General features: G+C 41.8%; 1 long non-coding RNA gene across 5 annotated transcripts in view; it reads left to right on the top strand.

Moving 5' to 3' along the window:
- Positions 1–2,899: 2,899 nt before the first annotated feature.
- Positions 2,900–20,351, top strand: part of LOC131492718 (uncharacterized) — a 53,331-nt gene continuing 35,879 nt past the window's right edge. The window contains exons 1-7 of one of the 5 annotated variants that reach the window (XR_009252259.1): positions 2,913–3,961; positions 5,223–5,395; positions 5,973–6,018; positions 6,099–6,235; positions 10,174–10,222; positions 14,490–14,670; positions 18,020–18,211. This is a non-coding gene — a long non-coding RNA (uncharacterized LOC131492718). Of the gene's footprint in view, positions 3,962–5,222; positions 6,236–10,173; positions 10,223–14,489; positions 14,671–18,019; positions 18,212–20,171; positions 20,246–20,351 lie in introns of all 5 variants that reach the window. The other 4 variants (XR_009252256.1, XR_009252257.1, XR_009252255.1 and 1 more) reach the window with 4 other exon arrangements.

The raw sequence follows: 20,351 nt of genomic DNA, 5'->3' as shown, positions 1-20,351 counted from the left end.
TTATGTGTGTGTCTGAAGAACTTGGTTCTGAAGGTCTGGGCTAGACGGTGTCAAACTTTTGTTTTCACCTTGCTGACAGAGGTAAGAGGAACCTTTGGTCCGAGCCTGAGTTGGGAAGCCCTCACTGCTTCTATGTTGCCTGCCCAGAGTGTTTTCATGTTTCTCCATGGGGTCATCTGAAACACCAAGTTCTCGGTCACATGTCTTATGTAGATTTTAATGTAGACAGTGTTTAATATGACACTCCCCACCCATCAGAGTGAGAGCATATTGCAAATGGTGGGAGACCAGTTGTGAATTGGTCTTTTATGCCTGAACCTGAACCTTGTCCCCATTTAAAGGATTCATTATTCACAAAAGCTTGCCTATATACTAAAACAATACTCACTTTCCACCTCATTGATTTTTCATATTGCTTTTGTGAGCCTGAGTTTCTTTGAAGATCATGGGTTTGATAATAATAATTTTGAAAGATAAAATTCTTCTTAAGCATCCCAAGCCAAGTTTGAAGTTTGAAAAGAACTCTACTCTCTTTAAGTATGTGGAAGCATCTGTTGAGAATGCAGCTGGCCATTTATTACTGTTTTGTATTAGCTAATTGGAAAACACCTAAATTATAACTAGTCACCCCCGCAGTTCAGGGTTGATTAAACAGCCCATGACACTTTTTCCCTTGTAGGCTGTCTTAGGAGTAATTATAATGACCTGCCCATTGGATTGACTTAATTAGTCCTCATTCTTTCTAGTGTTCCTCCTGGCAAATGTCCTAAGAATATCATACCATCTTGCACCACTTTTCCCCTCATATTTCACAATGGGCATGTATAACCAGGAAAGTTTAAGCAATTGCTTGGTTTGGTTTGGTTCTTTCAAAGGAATAGATAAATCATTGAGCTACACTTGAGAGAGGAAATGACAGTTTTTATCTTTTATTCAGGTACCTTGTATTTACAGGAGACCACAAAAGTTACTGACAGGATGTTATTGATTGCATTTACCCAATTGAGGCTTGAGATGAGGCCCTGCCATACCACACCACACAGTCTTCTCATTCCTGCCTGACAGCCTGATCCCAGATCTTCTGGACTCTCTCATGAAATCGAGAATTTTTATAATAGAGATTTCAGGCCTTCTGACCAATTTCCCATGAATTATTCTTCTAATTTAGCTCCCTTCTCTCTGTGCCAGTCAGTAACAGTATCCCCTTTTGTTGGCTACCTTGGCTAATTACTTGAAGGAACTAATGAAGATCAAATATTCGTTGTAGTAACTAAGTACCAGTAACTGAGTATTAGGCCCCCTTATAAGTGATTTATCTGTATTAGCTCTTTTAATCCTCACAACAACTTTCAGAGGGAAGGGCTATGTTTTTTTTTCCCCTCATTTTATAGGTGAGGAAACAGATACATACTGATTTGTGATTAACCTGAGGCATAGTCCTTCCTCCCCTTCCTTTTTTTACCTCCCCTGCCCTATTTTTTCCTTCCCCTTCCCACCACTTCCTTTCTCTTCTTTCCTTCCTCCGCTCCCTTTTCCCCTCTGTAGACCCCCCCTTTTCCTCTCCTGTCCATCTCCTTCCTTCCTTCCTTCCTTCCTTCCTTCCTTCCTTCCTTCCTTCCTTCCATCCATCCATCCATCCATCCATCTATCCATCCAAGTCTAGTTGAGCCCTTAAAGTGTGCTGAGTAGTAGTATAGGCACGTGGGGTGACAGTGAACACAGAAGACAAAGTCCATGCACTCAGGCAGCTTCACCACTATCCTGTAATACCCCAAATGACACATCTCCCCCAGGATTTCCAGATTAATTCCACCCAACTTCTAACCCACCTTCCCTTTCAATCCATTTTAGTAATTACAAATTTCAAAGGGTCTTATTTTAGGTAATGTGACTGCTTCAAAACCTTTGTGTGCCAATAGACAGTGTCTATCTTTATCTGAAGTACCTTGTTACATGGTCTTGCCTCCTGTGAGTGGTCACAAAATTCAGTGTAACTGTGAGACTGTGTTGCAATGAGAGAGAGCTCTCTGGGACATGACTGGACCCATTTCAATAAAAGAAGCTGATTTAGGATTTCCTGAATGACATTTGCAATTTGGGAGTGGGGCATTTAATCCCAAAAGCCATGGATCATGCTAACTGTGGACATCAGCCTGAGTTAAAACATTCACCCCTAGGGAGAATTTCTAGGTATTTTAATTATAGTCAGTTAAGATCACTCTTCCCTCTCCAGTTTTCTCACTTCTTCTCATGTGACATTTCTTCTCGTGTCAGCTTGTATAGGGGAAGGTATACCTTTTATATATTTTCAAAATCAGAATACCTAGATTTGTATTTGTCCTAGCTCATCGCTTGTTAGCTATGTGACCTTGCACAAGACATAATCTTCCAGAGCATCAGTTTCATTAACTTTAAAATAGGAATGATAATATTATCGGCCTCACCTACTGCATAGGTTGTTTTCAGGGTCAAACAAGATCAAAGGAAGAGTTTATTGTACCCTGTGAGCTACTTTACAAAAATAAGTACCCTTTGCTTTCCTCCTCCTTCTCCTCTTTGGAGATTCCACTTTTACTGCCAGGATGATATGTTGTATCTATCTGACTATAAGGAAGACCCATGCTAATGCCTGTGTTAACTAGGAAACTGAACATTGTTTTCAATTTTCCCTCAGGGACAGAATATTTATTACATATATGTGTGTGTGTGTGTGTGTATATATATATATATATATATATATATATATATATATATATATATATGGAGGCCTTTAGAATATGATGATACATATGTGAGGAGTGTGGGCTCTTGAAATATTTTCTTTGGGGAAAGAAAGCAGAGGGAAAAAAAGAGTACCATCTTGAATTTTTCTTGAGTTGAGGTTATTGAACACGTAGTGTATTAAATGGAGTAGAATTTCCGTAATGAAGATGTTTTACATTTTAAATATCTTCATCACATCTTATTGAGTAACTATTGGTATGCACATCTTAATTACAACAAACCATAAAGGACTGATTGTTTTTTATCCACGTAAATTATTTTATGGGCCTCTGGGTTTCTGTCTTGGATACCGAAAGAACCTCTCCCAAAATGTATGCAAAATATACAGTTTGGAGATAATGACAGGTGTGTGTATATGTTTTCTTTTTTTTCACAATTCCCTTACTTCTTTGCAGCCTTCCACCCATTGTTTCAATGGAATTTATTACTTTAGGAGAAGGCTAAAATAGCTGATCCCAAAAAGTCAATTGAGTTTCTGAACTTATTTATTAAAGTTCTCAAAGAGAGAATACTTTTTGAAAGCTGAGACTTTTAGTATAAAAGCCTGAGCTGGAAAGCTTAAGATTTTGGAAGTTTCAATGCCCAGAGTTTATACCAAACCACATGAGTATTTTGCTGCCCAAAAGAGATCTGGTTTGAGCAGCAGGTACCCAGGGGGAAAAACAGAAGTTAGAGGCTAATGAGGAGCTGAAGCAAGTTTTTAGTGCTCTGCTTCCCTCCTACAGAACCTTTGGGGAACCTGAGGATAGGATGGGATAGGATAGGATAGGGTAGGATAGGATAGGATAGGATAGATTTGGGGCCCTGTACCTTGATTCCTGATAAAGGGCAAGAGAAGGAAAGCAATTCTTGTAGGTAAGTCCATTCCAGCATGGTTTTGCAGTAGCAAAGTATAAAAGATGACGGGAAGGTCTAGGCAGAGAAAGTCTTAAGTAGCACCCCAAAAAGCCTGCAGCCCCTAGAGATGCCAGATTCAAAAATCCCCATTCCCCTGAGATGAGTGTGGCCATTTACATTTACCATTTTTTAACACACAAAATTTGTAATGGCTACAAGTGAGTCATTGCAGTCTGATTTTCCTTTCTCATGTCTAGATGTCAAATAACCCAAAGTCTCTGGAGTCATCTGTGTGACCTTCAAAGACCCATCAACCTGAGAACAGAGCAGTAGGATGCAGGTTTTTCAACCATGGATGCCATAGTGGTAGGTCACAAGGTCATAGAACAAGTTCCACTACAAATCAGTGTTGGATGGATGCTGATGGACAGGGTTGACATCATCTGGTACTCACCAGCAAGGCCCTATCACTTGTGTCACTTGGTGCCTATTCTGGTGATTGGTTGGTGCCTGTACCCTATTGCTTGTTAAATATTTTAAATATCACATCTACTGATGTCCTTGGCCTAATATCAGGAAGTTTCAAAAGCCCCTTCCCCTGACGTGGATCACCCCATAGGGATACAATAAAAGAAAGGGATGGAAACATCCTGAAATGATGATGATCCTGTCCTAAGGAGACCAGAATGAACCCATGACTAAGCTCACCTTGATTGTCAAACTTAAGTTTTCCACTATCAGTTTGTGAACAAATTTAAGTTCATTTACAGTGAATAAAAAGCTCCATTTTTAACATGTAAATTACGATACTGCTACAAATGTGAATCACTGTATTCTAGCTTTTACTTCTCATCTCTAGATGTCAAAGCCTCTAAAGGCATTGGGCATTAGGTTGGGGAGGTCGAAGGGGAAACCTGTTCTTCTGCAGTTTTAAGGAGTGGGAAAGAGGGCTCAGTGGTAGTGTGTTACCACAGTGGAGTTGGACTTCCAAGCTGGCATAGTGGAACTTTATTTTTCTACCATGTAGGCATTGAGAAGAATTTGTCAAGCAAACCCCACAACAGATATGAGGTTAAAGGATATGTTTATTTCCCATGGGCTAAAACCAGGAGAGCTCGATATCAAATAGGAAAAAAAATCAACTAGAGGAAGAGTAAAAAACCAAACCAATACAAAAATACCAGAAAGGAAATGGGCTGATGTTCATAGCTTACCACAAAGTTAATCAAAGGGGCTTAAATGTTCTTGGAGGGAAGAGATTTATCAGCATGTCTAAGAATGAAATTTTAAAAGAAATAAGTGTTTTGAGTCTATGTTTGAAAGTAGCAGGTAAATTCAAAGGGATTTAAGGCATGGTCTTTGTAGAAAAGTTACTTGCCCCTTAAAAAATGTTGTATTTGCCTGGGTAGACTAGGATGGGGCCATTGGATGTCTCTGGTTAGGACCCTGGTTGAGAGATATGTTCATCAGATCAAGGATGAGTTCCTCATATGGGAGCAGCGTGGATATTGTTAGGTATTGGAATGGGTGACCAGACAGAGTGAGGGAGTCTTTTCTCAGAGGTTATGAAAATCAGGAAACATTTTTATTGGTCTATTTAGGTTTTAAACTTCTTCAAAGTAAGAGGAAGAAAAGAAGATGAAGCAGCTGAGTCCAATGTAGTGAGCATCCTGAGCCAGTGCAATACTAGGTTGTCTTCAAATATTAATTATGTATATTTGAAACTTAAAACCATCATAGAAGTTTCACTTAAAATAGTGGATAACAAACATAGGTAAGAATGGTAAGAATGAAGAGCATGGGGGAACATTACTGACAAGGGTCAAGGGAAATGGTCTTATTGGTCTCAACATTTATTTTGATTTTGAGTCCATCTATTTTTCAGAATTCCATTAGAAAGCATTCCATATTGCTACAAAGTGTCACCAAGTGACCCTCATACTGATACTGGTCACAATCTAGAAAGCCTTCAGAGGATTTGCTATGCTAAAAAAAAAAAAAAAAAAAAGGCTTGAGAAAGGTATTGTTAATTCAGTATCTCTAGGTTTCAGGGTGATTTAAAAAAAAAACTCATAGGATCAGGGTCATCTCTATGTTGTACGGGGCTCTAGAAATATATTTTTTGTGCAGGGCCCTGTTCATAGAAACACTTTGATTAAAAAACATAAAGTCAATGGACCCCTGTGAGGTATAATCATTTATCAGTGAAGATTTAGAATAATGGATGGACAAGTGTTACTTCTGTGTTTGTTATGTGTCCAGTCAGCACCTGTGAAGGTCCTCATGCTCTCTGGGCACTAGCTCTTCCTGTTTAGGTCCAGGGACCTTCTCTCTCTTCTCCTTTTTGTCAGATGCACCATTCCTGGCTAACTTCATATCTCCCACTGTGGGAAAAAGGTAAGAAATACATTATTAGTCCCCACAGTCTTTGGAGCCTGTTGGTATTAAAGCAGTACGGACTGATTTTACCTCTTTAGCTCTCCCACAGTCCTCTGTTCAGTGCTGGTCAGGTCGGTACTCATGACACCTTATCCTCTTTGCGCTGCCCGTGAATATGGGCCTCCAGTGACTCATAAGCATCATTAACCAAGCTTCTTTGCCGATGACCGCAAGGGTGAGTTTTACCCGGACAATGCAGAAAAGTGGGAACAGTCATTTATTTTTTTGGTCATGTTAAATTGACTGCTTGCAATTATATAGCGTAAATGTAGAATAACACATCTTCAAGTATGTCTTCTGTCAGGTGCTGCAGACTAGTGATCTCCTTCAGTGTTGACAGTGGGAGAGGGTCCTGCGGGCCCAGCAGAAGAGTGGTTCCCTACCTACAAAAAAGCCAACATGAGAAAATGCAATGTTAGCACATTGATCAGAGACACGGGGACATGTGTTACAAGGGTATGTGATACAGTTAACAGTCTCCAAAAACCTTGGAGGAGATGAGGGACTCAGGCATTCCTGTAGACTGACATGTGGCGAGGAGTGTGTCAGGGGACGGTGGCTACCCTTAGGCCAGCAATGAGGGTGGGGCATCCTGATGTTGAAGGACCCCCACTGCCACCCCGCTACCCTGGGGTTTTGTAGATTGGAGGCAGCACTGCAGTGGGAACACTGACAAGCCCACAAATGCCAGGCTCAAGTCCAAAAGTGGTTACTTCACCCATTGCCCTGAATAATCCTATGTCCGATGTGAGTGAGTCACCCAAAGTCAATATGCCAGCACCCACGCTGGCAGCCCAGTCGTTTGCAAGGAAACAGCATGCTGGCTGTTGAGGGGGAGGGGACCTGTTTGCCAGGCTAACCTCCTGGAACACATCTGGACCACAGGCCCCAGAAAACCGAAAGGTATGAGGTCAGGGGTTCCTTGGGGCATCTGATTGAAGCCACCCTGGGACAGAGGGTTGGAGAGCGCCCTGAAAAGAAGTGGAGGCTAGCACCCCTGCAGGCACTGGTCTGGGATGGGGCTGCCAGACCTGGATGGCACTGCTAGCCAGCCCTGGGAGATCCCAGGCATCTGAGGAAGACTTAGAAACATTTGCACAGGTGCTCTGATGGGATTGGGCCACTTGCCTGGACCTAAGGTTGGTGCCGTGTAGGGTGTTTTGTCGTAGATCTGGAAGCATGCAGGGATCATATGTAGAGGGCCATACTGTTGACTCAGAGCTGGATACACGTTAACCCTTCAGTTTGCAATGGTCTGTCAGAGTGCAGGGGTAGTTTTCCAAAAAACAACACCTGTATAATAATTTGTTAGGGAAGCATATATATGTGTGTGTATTCCCCTAACACATGCATGTGGTCACATATATACATTTTTATATACATTCATATAAAAATATATAAGCACATAATTTATACTTTTTTATAAACAGGTATAAACATAAACATGTGTATGTCTTTCACACGTATATCTCTTTCATTTGATAGAAGAATTTGGCTTCATTAATTCATTTTAATTGATTTTTTCATTCATGTAACCTATTTATTGCAAAGCAACCATTTTCATGTTTTTGATCCAATAAAGTATTCCAATATGTGAAATCATGACACTAATATGACATTAATCTTCATTTCTTTTTTTAAAATTTTTTTTAACGTTTATTTATTTTTGAGACAGAGAGAGACAGAGCATGAACGGGGGAGGGTCAGAGAGAGAGGGAGACACAGAATCAGAAGCAGGCTCCAGGCTCTGAGCCATCAGCCAAGAGCCTGACGCGGGGCTCGAACTCACGGAGTGCGAGATCGTGACCTGAGCTGAAGTTGGCCGCTTAACCGACTGAGCCACCCAGGCGCCCCTTCATTTGTTTTTAAAATAATCTCTAGGCCCAACATGGGGCTCAGATTTACAACCCTGAGATCAAGAGTCACACACTGTTGGGCACCTGGGTGGCCCAGTCGGTTAAGCGTCCGACTTCCTTTGGGTCATGGTCTTGCGGTTTGTGAGTTCAAGCCCCATGTCGGGCTCTGTGCTGACAGCTGGGAACCTGGAGCCTGCTTCAGATTCTGTGTCTCCCTCTCTCTCTGCCCCTCCCCCATTCATGCTCTGTCTCTCTCTGTCTCAAAAATAAACACTAAAAAAAAAAAAAAAAAAAAGAGTCGCATGCTCTACCCACTGAACCAGCCAGGAGCCCATTTCTTCACTTCTTAAGGGAGCTGGATAGATACACTTATGGCACCTTGGTTTCTCTTTACAACCATATTTTCTTTATGGCTGATACTTTTGTGTAATTTTGTATAAGTTGGGAGATTTCTTACTAATTTTACCCTGCTTGTCTAGTCTTTTTCCTTTCAGTATATAGTACTTCTTGTTATATTTTCAAAAGAATACTTTATAAAGAAAAAATATTCAGCAAATAAAGGAAATGAAAACCCCAATGGATGTTGTGTAAGAATAGGATTGTATCATTACCAATGAAATTTTCTTTCCTATAAACAAAATGAGGAACCAGACTAAGAAGTATTAAGTATGCTTAAATATGCTGAGGTCTTGGAAATTGTAACTGTAAGAACGTGTATCACTGTACCGTGCTTAAGGGGTATAGCTTTCTCATTCTCTGCATTCACTGGAATTTTGAGAAGTAGTGCCAAGTATACGTTGTGAGCTTTGTCCACTCTGAACTCAGTGGCAATGCAAGAGGCTCCTGGTTTGGTGGCCACATCTCAGGTTCGAAGAGGGAGGCAGTACAGGGGCAGAGTGGGCTGCATGGTGAGGCAGTGGTGCATATGGGCCTCAAGGGCTGGGCAGTGGTTTGGAAATTGCAGTAGTGGATGTGGTGAGGTGCTGCCCAGATGTCCCTTCAGGAGGAGACAGACACACATCGCCCAGCTGCAAGGAGAGCTGGCTGCTGATGGATCTCAGCTGAATCCCTCTCTGAGAACTGCCTTTTGCCAAAGGTTATACCTCCTTCCTGGGAGGAAGCCCACCTCTGGTGCCTGGTCAAAGGGGGGTGGAGGGCACAGCACCTTGACATAATTTCTGACATCCTGAAGGGCCACCCCAGCTCCAGAGCTTCAGATGGGATCCACTGAGGCCTGAGTTGTGGACGCATCATGGTTCACCTTCCCCCTTTGCCCAGTCCCGCACCCCTCGCTCCCTCAAGGGGCTTCCTGAGAGCTCCCCAGTAAGCCCTGCATGCAGATCTCAACATCTCACTGTCGGTTTCCAGGATGCCTGATGTAAGATAGTAACAGGCTTTCCAGGCAGAGGGTGGCTTTGGGAAACACTCGAGATGTCCAGTTGGCTGGGGTGTTGTGTTGAGTGTAGGGGCAAGTGAGATAGAAATGTGGCAAAGGGGCAGGTCTAGGGGGTGGTGAGGATCTGCAGTTTTGAGCACAGGGCAGCCTTATGGCCAATTTAGGTCAAATTACCAAAAAATTTTGTGGTATATCTCAGGGACCATATTATAATGAGAAAAGTAACTGAAAGAAGTCGGTTTATAATGTACTGTCATTTTGAGATGCAAATCCCATCATTAGTGAACCATAGTTTTTAAAACATTTTTTCAGGAAACAGGGATAGATCTGAGAGGATTGTCTACATAAGCAATCTCCACATGCATTTACAAAATAGCTGGTAGGGGTTAAAGAGATTGCCTCTTCACTTTCGAATACTTGTTCCTAGGTGAACAGAAACTATGTCCTACTAGGTATTAGAGATTATGTATGTTCTCTCTGAACCTACAACAACCCTGCAAGGCAGTATTAATGTACCAGTTTTAGGGATAGGGAAACTGAGGCTTGGATGGAATAAGGGACTTGCCTGGTGAGTAAGGGGTAAAGATGGGATTCAATCCCAGATTTCTTTAACTTAGAAGCTTCTGCTGTCCAAATCAGATGAGCAGGTCTCATGGAGCCCATGACCTGGGCCTCGTGCTCCAGGGCTCTGACTCACCAGGCCTAAGTGGTGACCAAGACATGTGCTTATTAACCCTTGTAAGTCATCTGTTCAAGTAACCAAAGTGGCGCTTCAGTAACTTAGCCGTTGATTTCAACAACGGCTCCTTCTTCAGTCACAATAATAATCATAAATAGCACTTCTATTTTTATTATTTGCAGAGCCCTTTCTATGCATTGTGTTGTCCGAGCTTCACAACAGGGCTCTGTGGTAAGTAGAACAAAGCATTAGCCCCGTTCTGTGGATGAAGGGACCGAGGCTCAAAGAAGCTTAGGTGCTCACTCACTTGGCTCAAAAGGGGCAAGACCAGACCCTGAATTCTCGTGTTCCCTTTTGTGTTCCAGGTCGCTTCTCTTAAGCCATTTACTTAAACATCTGAGAGGGAATGAGGCTCTAAGGAGAATGTATCTCTGTCTTTGACCTTGGTTGAACTTAATACTCTGTAAATACACCAAGATTGTCTGTGAACAATTCATCAGCCAAGAAATAAAAATGGCAAGTTCAAAGTGATTAAAAAGGAGGTTCGACCCTACTGTAACTTGCTGGGTAGACACCATATTCTGGCACCCTCGTACTTGACTATAATTATCTCTAATTATCATTCCATTCTGGTGGATGCTTTCTACTTTTATCAAAACCTGATCTTTCCCCTCATGTCACCTGCAAGGCCCTTTTTTCTAAACTCTGTAAGATTTGTCATTTAAAGGTGATTGCCATGTCTCACTAGCAAAAAATTCCCAGGTTATTGAAACAAGCACCTTCTTCTCTATACTTGGGGTTTTATATCATTGTTTACCTGACCCTTTGTGCTCTTTAAGTTTTAAGGATTTTTGTTAATTTTTTTCGACCTTTCTGAGGCCTCTAAGCATGGTAGTTTTTGTTTGGGTTTCTGGCTTTGCAATATACCTGGTATTTGTTAGCACCACAGTCTTGCAGGAAAAAGGAATAGAGATGGGGATTCTCTGTAACTAGGAAAAATGGGATATACCAGATGTGGATGGGAAGAAGTATAGGAAGAAAGGGGGAGGGGAGGGACAGAAATGGCCTTCCTGAGAAAATACTTCCCTCTGGGCTCAGCCAGGCATTGGGACTTCTCTGTTTCTCAGAGAAATTCCCCCTCCCCCCCCCCTTTTTTTTTTTTAAATAAACTTCATGAAAGTGAATTGTGTGTGAAGGAAAAATGACCTCACAAATTACTCTGCTTTCCATGAAGTAAAAAAATCATCGTGGAAAATTTACAAGGAAAACAATTTAATTTCTCTATTTCTCTTGCCATATGATTTTCAATATTACTCAACACTTGGACCATCCCTGCTAAGTGTCTGTCCTTTTTGACCTCATTTGTATTTCCCAATCACTTTGTTTAGCAGCTTGCTAAATATAATGCCCCTTCACCCTAGGTCCTTTTTTCAACAGATGAAGGATGAGACAGGAAGTAGTGATATAATTTCCCTGGATTCACACTGCAAGTTAATGGCAGAGGCCAGGGCTGTGTGAGAATTTAGCACCAGCCCTTTTCCTAGCTCTGCTCTTGGGCACAAATAGTAGGAGACAGACCAGCCTTCCAGGGTGAGGACTTTATCAGAGATTAACAATTTGGTCTTATAGAACACGGGTGGGCAAACCATAGCTAAGGGCCAAATCTGGCCTGCTGTCGGTTTTTTTACGGTCCTCAAGGTAAGAATTTTATTAGAGTTTTAAAAATCAAAAGAAGAAGGATATTTCACAACACACAAAAATTATATGAAATCAGTTTCGTGTCCATAAATACAGTTGTACTGGAACACAGCCACACTTGTTTGTTTACATATTGTCTTTGGCTGCTTTCATGCTACAATGGAAGAGTTGAGTGGTTGCAACAGAAATTTGAAAAGCCTAAAATAGTTTATAATTTATAAATTAGATGGCCTGCAAAGCCTAAAATATTCACCATAGTGCCTTTTATAGAAAAAGCTTACTGACCCCATATAGAAGATTCTGAGGGATGAGCCATGAAATAAGTATTAGTTTTTTGGCTCATGCCTGGGGCCCGCGTCTGTCAGCAACGGGAGGCAGAAAAGGGTGGGGCAGTGGAGAAGCTACAGGAAGATTCTAATTTTTCTCAGACTAGGGCCTGTATGAATCCCTAAGTATATCAAAGGACCCCACTCCCCTTTTAAAAACCAATTCTGAGGGGCGCCTGGGTGGCGCAGTCGGTTAAGCGTCCGACTTCAGCCAGGTCACGATCTCGCGGTCCGTGAGTTCGAGCCCCGCGTCAGGCTCTGGGCTGATGGCTCGGAGCCTGGAGCCTGTTTCCGATTCTGTGTCTCCCTCTCTCTCTGCCCCTCCCCCGTTCATGCTCTGTCTCTCTCTGTCCCAAAAATAAATAAATAAAAAAACGTTAAAAAAAAAAAAATAAAAAAAAAATAAAAAAAAACCAATTCTGAGGTTTTCAGTTATGGGAAAGGAAAACGACACTTAGAAAAGTTCAGTGACTTTCTGAAAGCTATGCACCCAGTCAGTGGTCTGCCTGTGACTTAAGCCCAGGAGTTTACGTTCAATGCAGGGTGCTTGAAGCACACCGTGCTTCTTCTGCAAGCTGGGCAGCCTGGGAGAAGCCAGGGCTGCTGGCGGGAAGCCTCTGTACTGAAGCAGGGGAGGCGGCCACCAGGCCTCCACTAGCGCTCCCAGATCACACCACTCTTTTTTTTTTTTTAATTGAAATGGACTTTTTTTTTTTTTCCAAGTTTATTTATTTTGTGAGAGGAATAGAGACAGGGAGAGAGAGAGAATCCCTGGCAGGCTCTGCACTGTTAATACAGAGCCCCTCACAGGGCTCAAACTCACCAACCGTGAGATCATGACCTGAGCCGAAATCAAGACACTTAACCCACTGAGCCACCCAGGCACCTAGATTGCAGCACTCTTGTGTTCTCTGCTAAACCTGGCAGTGCTAAGGGCCCGTGCGGTCACATCTTATTTCAGCAGCTGGAGTATGAATCCTTTGAATAGGGTTTCCAGATTTAACAAGTTAACATGCAAGATGCCCAGTTAAATTTGAATTTCAAATAAATGCTTTTTTAGTTCATGTATGTACCATGCAATATTTGAATCTATTTGTATGAGATATATTTAAAAAGTTACATGAAGAATTGTTTATTGCTTATCTGAAATTCTGATTTAACTGGACATCCTGTAATTTTTCTGATTACTCCTCTTTTGAGGGCAAGGATCAGGTACTTTACTCTTTATTTATCTACCTCTTTCCTCCCACGTCACCATCACTCCCACACGCAGCCCCACAGCACCTAACTGTGCCTTTCAAAGACACTTAGGTACTAAATTTAATGAAAACCACCCTCTTTCAGGCTAGGCACTAGCTCCCACCGAGGCTGAGGAGGCAGACATGTAAACAGATTCATTTCACTATATTCTGATTCCCACCAGTGGCAGGGTGAATCAAGAGCTACGGGGGTCTCAGGGAGGGAGCCCCTCGGCCTCCAGGATACAAACTGAAAAGGCTTCCCAAAGGATGTGATCCCCAAGGTGAGATTTGAAGTATGGGTAGGAATTGATAGACAAGGCGAGGGAAGGGAATAGCATGCGTGGAGTCATATCTAAAGAAAAGGGAGAGACGCCTGAGTGGCTCAGTTCTTTGAGCCTCGGGCTCTTGATTTTGGCTCAGTTCATGATCTCGCAGTTCATGGAATTGAGCCCAAATTGGGCTCTGCGCTGACAGTGCGAAGCCTGCTTGGGAATCTCTCTCTCTCTCTCTCTCTCTCTCTCTCTCTCTCTCTCTCTCTCTGCCCCTCTCCAGTTCGTGTGTTCACGTGGGCTCTCTTTCTCTTTCTCTCTCTCAAAATAAATAAACATTTTTAAAAAAGAAAAGAAAAGGGGATGGTGTGCCCAGGAACAGAGAGATAAGCTGGGTGATTGGTGCACTGGTATCTGGGACACAGTAGGCACTTGATAAACAGTGATCCAGAGATTTGCCCCAAAGGCTAAATTCGGTAGCTCTTTAGAAGTGGCTCTAGAATTAAGACCACACAAGATCCTTGTGCTCAGTACTGTGACTCTAACTACCAGTTCTTGGGCCATTAACCTTGCAGCCTTTTAAGTCAAGCAAATGTTCTTGGAAACTAATTGCCTGTTTGCTTCAGGTTAGTTTCATGATATAGTTGGCATGTCCTACACCATGGCATGAAAGAAATCCCATAGTGAAGTCTAATATTCACTTACTGTTCTTGAACTAGTGATGGGAAAGAGACCCATGCCTACTTGGGCCTGAGGCTGAGCATTTCATCTACCTTGAGGATCTAACTGGCTATGGTGACTCTCTGTGAGGTAAAAAGGAGTCTGTCATTAGTCAGCCTTATTCCTGTTAACATTAACCTCATGCTTTGCTGTCCTTAGTCTTTTTTCAAATAACACTAATAGATAATATAATATGCATGGTATCTTGTATGTGTCCCTCTTCTCTACTTTTCCATCTTGCTAGGTATCCAGGAGCCTGCACTGTATGGGCAGTCTCAGTGGACAACCTTACCCTCACTTTGGAGGGCAGTTGGTCAGTGAGGTGGCTCTGTCCCTGCTGAGTCACTCTAAGTTCACTGTGTCCCTCTACAAAAGTCTACAGTTTTCATCAATCACCTTTTCCTTATAGCAGCCCTCTGGTTCCAGTAAGTGCTTCCTTCCCTTGGTCCTCCTCTGCCGCAGGCTTTGGGTAGTAATGGCTCCCCACTCTTGCTTGCCATAGGGTATGCATTTTTCCTGGTTGTTTTTCCTAAATACTGCCCACACCTTGATAAACAGTCATCACTTTATTAAACTCTCCTGAAGTGTACCATTTATTTCTTGATGGAATCCTGACTGATGCAGATAAAATAAGTATCAGGACAATAATTTATTTGCTTATTAGTTTCTATTTACAATACTAAAGATGGAGGAAAAGCTAATTCAAGGTCATACTTCACTCTATTGTACATTTTGAACAACAGGTGACTATTATGTAGGAAAATACGTTGGTTTGGAAAATAAACTGCATTTCAACTTAGTTAATATCTCTAGGGTGTCTCCGGTGTTCAACACAAAACAAGTGAATTATTCAAGAGAGTTGCCTTTTTTTTTCTGCAGGTGCAGATATAATGGTAAAGAACATGAGTTTTGATGTCAGGAAGATTTAGTTTTGAATCTGAGCTCTTTTAGTTACTTCCTTGTGGTTAAGGGATAAGTTGCTTCCCGTGGCCTTATCTATAATATGTGAATGATAATTCCTCTCTCACACAGTGGTTGTGACAGTTAGGTGAGATATCAGGTAGAGAACCTGAATAGACATTTTTCCAAAGAAAATATACAAATGGCCAATAGGTACATCCCTAGTCATCAGGGAAATGAAAATCAAAACCATGAAGAGATATCACCTCATACTTGTTAGGATGACTATTATTAAAAAGACAAGAGCTAACAAATTTTGGGGAGGATGTGGAGAAAAGGGAACCCTTGTACAGTATTGGTAGGAATGTAAATTGGTGCAGCCCCTCTAGAAAACAGTATGGCGGTTCCTCAGAAAATTAAAAAAATAGAACTGCCATATCATCCAGCAGTCCCACTCCTGGGTATATATCTGAAGGATATGAAAGCAGGATCTGAAAGAGAAGTATCTGCACTCCCACATTCATTGCAACATTATTCACAATAGCCAGAATGTGGAAACAACCTGCATGTCTGGCAATGGATGAATGTGGTGTTTATACAATGGAATATTATTCAGCCACGAAAAAGAAAGAAATCCTGCCATTTACAACAGTGCAGATGAATCTGGAGGGCATTATGTTAAGTGAAACAAACCACACAGAGCAAGATATATATTGTATGGTATCACTTATATGTGGAATCTTTTTTAAAAAGCCAATTTCGGGACGCCTGGGTGGCTCAGTTGGTTAAGCATCTGACTTCGGCTCAGGTCACAATCTCACTGTCCGTGAGTTCGAGCCCCGCGTCGGGCTCTGTGCTGACTGCTCAGAACCTGGAGCCTGTTTCGGATTCTGTGTCTCCCTCTCTCTCTGACCCTCCCCCCCCGTTCATGCTCTGTCTCTCTGTCTCAAAAATAAATAAACGTTAAAAAAAAATTTAAAAAAAGCCAACTTCATATAAACAGAGAGTAAAATGGTGGTTGCTGGTGTCTGGGGGAGGGGAAAATAGGAAGATGTAAGTCAAAGGGTACCAAATTTCACTTATAAGATGAATAAATTCTGAGGATCTAATGTATAGAATGGTGACTGTAAGTAAATAGCACCATATTTTACACTTGAAATATCCTGACAGATCTTAAGTATCTCACCACACACACACACACACACACACACACACACACACACAGAAGATAATATTTATAAAACACTTAATTTGTTGCCTGATACATAATAGGAATACTAAAATGCCTAAGTAGGTATTTCCCCCCAAAATGCAAAAAAACACCAATTTAAAGGGATAAGGCATCTCTGTGCTGATTACCTCATTATTTACAATATCCAAATAATGAGAGCAGCCCAAGTGTTCACTGATAGAGGAATAGATAAAGAAGATGTGGTATATATATATATATATATATATACACACATATATATATATATATACACACACACATATATACACACACACACACACACACACACACACACACACACACACTGGAATATTATTAAACCATAAAAAAAAAGAATTCTTCCCATTTGGAACAACATGGATGGGGCTGGAGACTATAATGCTAACTGAAAAGAGTCACTCAGAGAAAGACAAATACCATATGATTTCACTCATTTATGGAGTTTTAGAAACAAATGGGCAAAGGAAAAAAAGACAGGGAGAGAGAGACAAACCAAGAATCAGACTCTTAATTATAGACAGCAAACTGATGGCTACCAGAGGGGAGATGGGTGGGGGGATTGGTGAAATAGGTGATGGGGATTAGCACCAGGTGATGCTCATGGAATTGTTGAATCACACCTGAAACTAATATTACACTGGCATTAAAATAAAAAGCTTAATAAAAAATACCTAAGTGAGGCTTACAGACATCATTTTAATTGTGTGCAGCAATAAGCCTTGGATTCTAGAACAGAAGCTTCCCATAGAACTTTCTGCAGTAATGGAACTGTTCTATATTTGCACTAATATACACCTATTGAATACTTGAAATGTGGCTAGCTGAATTTTCAATTTTATTTAATTCTAATTAAATTGAAATGGCCACATATGGCTCATGACTACCATAGTGGACTACGGTAAACAGTAGGTCAGAAGAATAAACTTAAAAGTAACAAGTCATTTTGTAAGATCACCTGTGCCATTTGGACATGTGGTCATAAAAGCTATCAGTCGGATACAGTCAGAAGTATCAACTGTTCATGCTCCCAGAAGCTGACATGATAATAGTGTATGCTATACTCATATAAGAAATTTTTGTACTAGAGAAAGCAGATAGATTGAAATTATATGCAGATACATAAACATGCACACACTTTAAAGGGAATATTTTGGATAAATTTATTTTAAATCAGATTACCTGGATAATTATTCCCAATTTCTCCTTCTGCTTTGGTTCACTGAATATGAATATGAATATGGATCTGGATATGAGGACTTCTCTGCTTTTGCCCTTCCACAGTCCATGGTGTGCATACTTTCATAGTGGCATGCTTGTAGCACTGCCAAGCCCAGTTGGGCCTCCCAGTCCTCAACAAGACCATGTAGGAAGGTACAACCCACTGATTGGAATTGACATGTGAGACACAGCCTATTTCCCACCCTGGATTTAAAAACATTTTTTTAAGGAATGCTTGGGTAATCTGGAAAGAGATTTGTAAATTATATACTAAAAAATAAATAGAGTTATATAATTTTAGAGCCAGAGAAGGCTCAAAACATTGTTATATTTTTCTTGGACTTGCTCTATTTTCCTATACACAAATGTACCATATCTGCTGCGTGTCTTCTGATTACCACCTCCCACTCCCCCCCTCCCCCCAGATCCAGTGCCCACCCTTCTCCACCCAGATGAGTGCCCTGGAAGGCTGACCTGTGGACTGATCACTGGGCTTCCAGTTGAAATTGGCCAGTTGGACGCACCAGCAGATCTGGCAATCAGATAAGAGTGAAATTGGGGTATTTATTCTGCTCTCTTCCTGTGAGGACAATGTGGACTGTCTGGATCCTAATACTGTGAGTCATAGCTCCTGTCACCTGTTAGGGACCCTCTCCTCACAATTCTCTTTCCTTGGAAACAGCTCTTTCTCATGGCCTCTTGAGGCCTAGGGACAGTAAAGGGAGTACTGTTTTTGCTGCCCCAGATGCTACACTATTTCTTGTTTCCCCATACCCTGGCCAGTTCTCTGAAAAGAGCCTCTTTATCATAAACTCTCCTCATATTTCACAAATTGAGTGTGCTGTTATTTTCTGATGGGACTTTGATATATCTATGAAAGAGTATCTGGATGTCCTCTCTCTGAGCCTTTCTTCCTAGAGGCCATTGCTACAGGGATAATTTAGGACATTGCTTTTTTAAAGCAGTTCTTTAATCTCACTGCCTTACCAGACATCAACTCAGACCCCTCTGGGGTGAGTCATTCTATTTGTGTGGGTGGGGTTTGTTAAAAAAATTTAAGAATTTTCTCAAAAGTCCAAGTGCATAGCCCCAAATAAAATAAACAACTGAAAAAAAAAAAAAAGGACTGTGCGTTTAAATGCCTTGGACAGTGACCCACAACTCAGCCCCTCCTTTCTGGGCAGGATGTGGTCAGAGTACTATACACGGCTAAGAAATTTCCCTTTGGGGCCGTTTGTTCATGCAGTTTGGTGTGGATGAAATCAATTCCAAGTAATACCTAGAAGTTGAGGTGTTATATGTACAGTATCAGTTGAAGAGCTTTGGAAGAGTCAGGATAGCATATTAATTTTCTCCTCTCCCAAAGACTGTTAAAAATGGTTCTTGGTAGGACTCCTTTCCTTTATTTTGGTCACAAGCAGTAAAAGGCTGGCTTTCTATGGCATGCAGTGACAGACGGAGACCCACCTGGACCCTTGCCTATCTGGTGTAAAGCGTGTAAAAGTGCTAAAAACTCCCTGCTCAGAAATACCTTTCTTCCCAGAAGTTCTGTCACAATTCCAAAAATTCCCATTATGAACATGTTACCTTAAGGGTATTACAGAGTGATCTGTTTTACTGGGTTAAGGCATCGTTTTGTGGATAAGGACATTGCACATCAGCTGGTTGATGTCTTGGCAGAACGAAATGTAACTATCGCCTCCTGGCATCATTTGTAGAGAGAATGGGAAGATAAGGGTCCTGGTTGGGAAGGAGGTAAACAAAGGTTTGAGGCTTACAGAATCACTCAGGAACTAGACCTGTTAGGGAGAACACAGTGGTGAGTTAGTGAGTACAGGGGCCACTGAGGTGCCTGAGTGTGCCTGGGTATGACTAACACTGTCATCAACTGTGCTGAAACGTGAAAATACGGTCCATGTAAAGTGTTTGGGTCAAAGCTTAATAAATAGATTTCCTTTTCAGTGCCACTCATAATGTGGCTGAAAGCTGTCCCAGGCAGGAGATTGTCAAAGGATACCTAAGGATGTGTCAGAGCTTGAAGAACTAGACCATTATGATAAATCAGGAGCCAGAATGGCAATCATCTGTCAGGCTGACTGTGATTAATTGGTAGTGACTGCCTGAAGTGCAGTTAAGGAGTGTGAGGTGGCATCTAGTCACAATGAATAAAAATGACATTGTTGATTACAGTGGGCTTATGAGTGTGGGCTTGGACTTGGAGGTAAGGGGAGGTGATACATGTGCCACACATTTGCTAGGCCTACCAAGGGTCTTTTTCTGCTTTATTCCATAATCAATGTGATTGCTGGGTTTTGGGGGGCCTTAGACAGGCTTCAGGAATCCCTAGTACCACCTTCCTGGGGATTTCCTGTCACTGGATCAGTTTACAAAGAGTATATGCACGAAACTTTTCATTTCTTCCTATGATAAAATCTGTTATTTGGGCTAGATGCCAGATGATGGTTTGGGGATTCAGGCTGGGGTCTAACAGGCCAGGAAGAATCGTCTCCAAAAGGAATGACTGGTGAGGAACATATCTTCATATGCTTGTTTTCTCATTCCACACCTCTACACCAGGTCATGACTGCAGGAAGCCCTAGGAGTCATCCTTGACTCCTCTCGTTCCCTCACATTCTCCATCTAATGTATCGGTAAGAGCTGACAGAATATATGCTCATATGATGCACTTCTCACCCCTACCACTGCCACTTCAGTCCATCTCTCCTCTGGTCTGATGGCATAGGTTCCTGTCTGGCT

This window comes from Neofelis nebulosa, chromosome 13 (genome assembly GCF_028018385.1).
Source record: "Neofelis nebulosa isolate mNeoNeb1 chromosome 13, mNeoNeb1.pri, whole genome shotgun sequence".
NCBI classification, from domain to species: Eukaryota; Metazoa; Chordata; class Mammalia; order Carnivora; family Felidae; genus Neofelis; species Neofelis nebulosa.
Note: the sequence above shows the minus strand (reverse complement) of the source record. Positions and strands in the feature narration are given on the sequence as shown.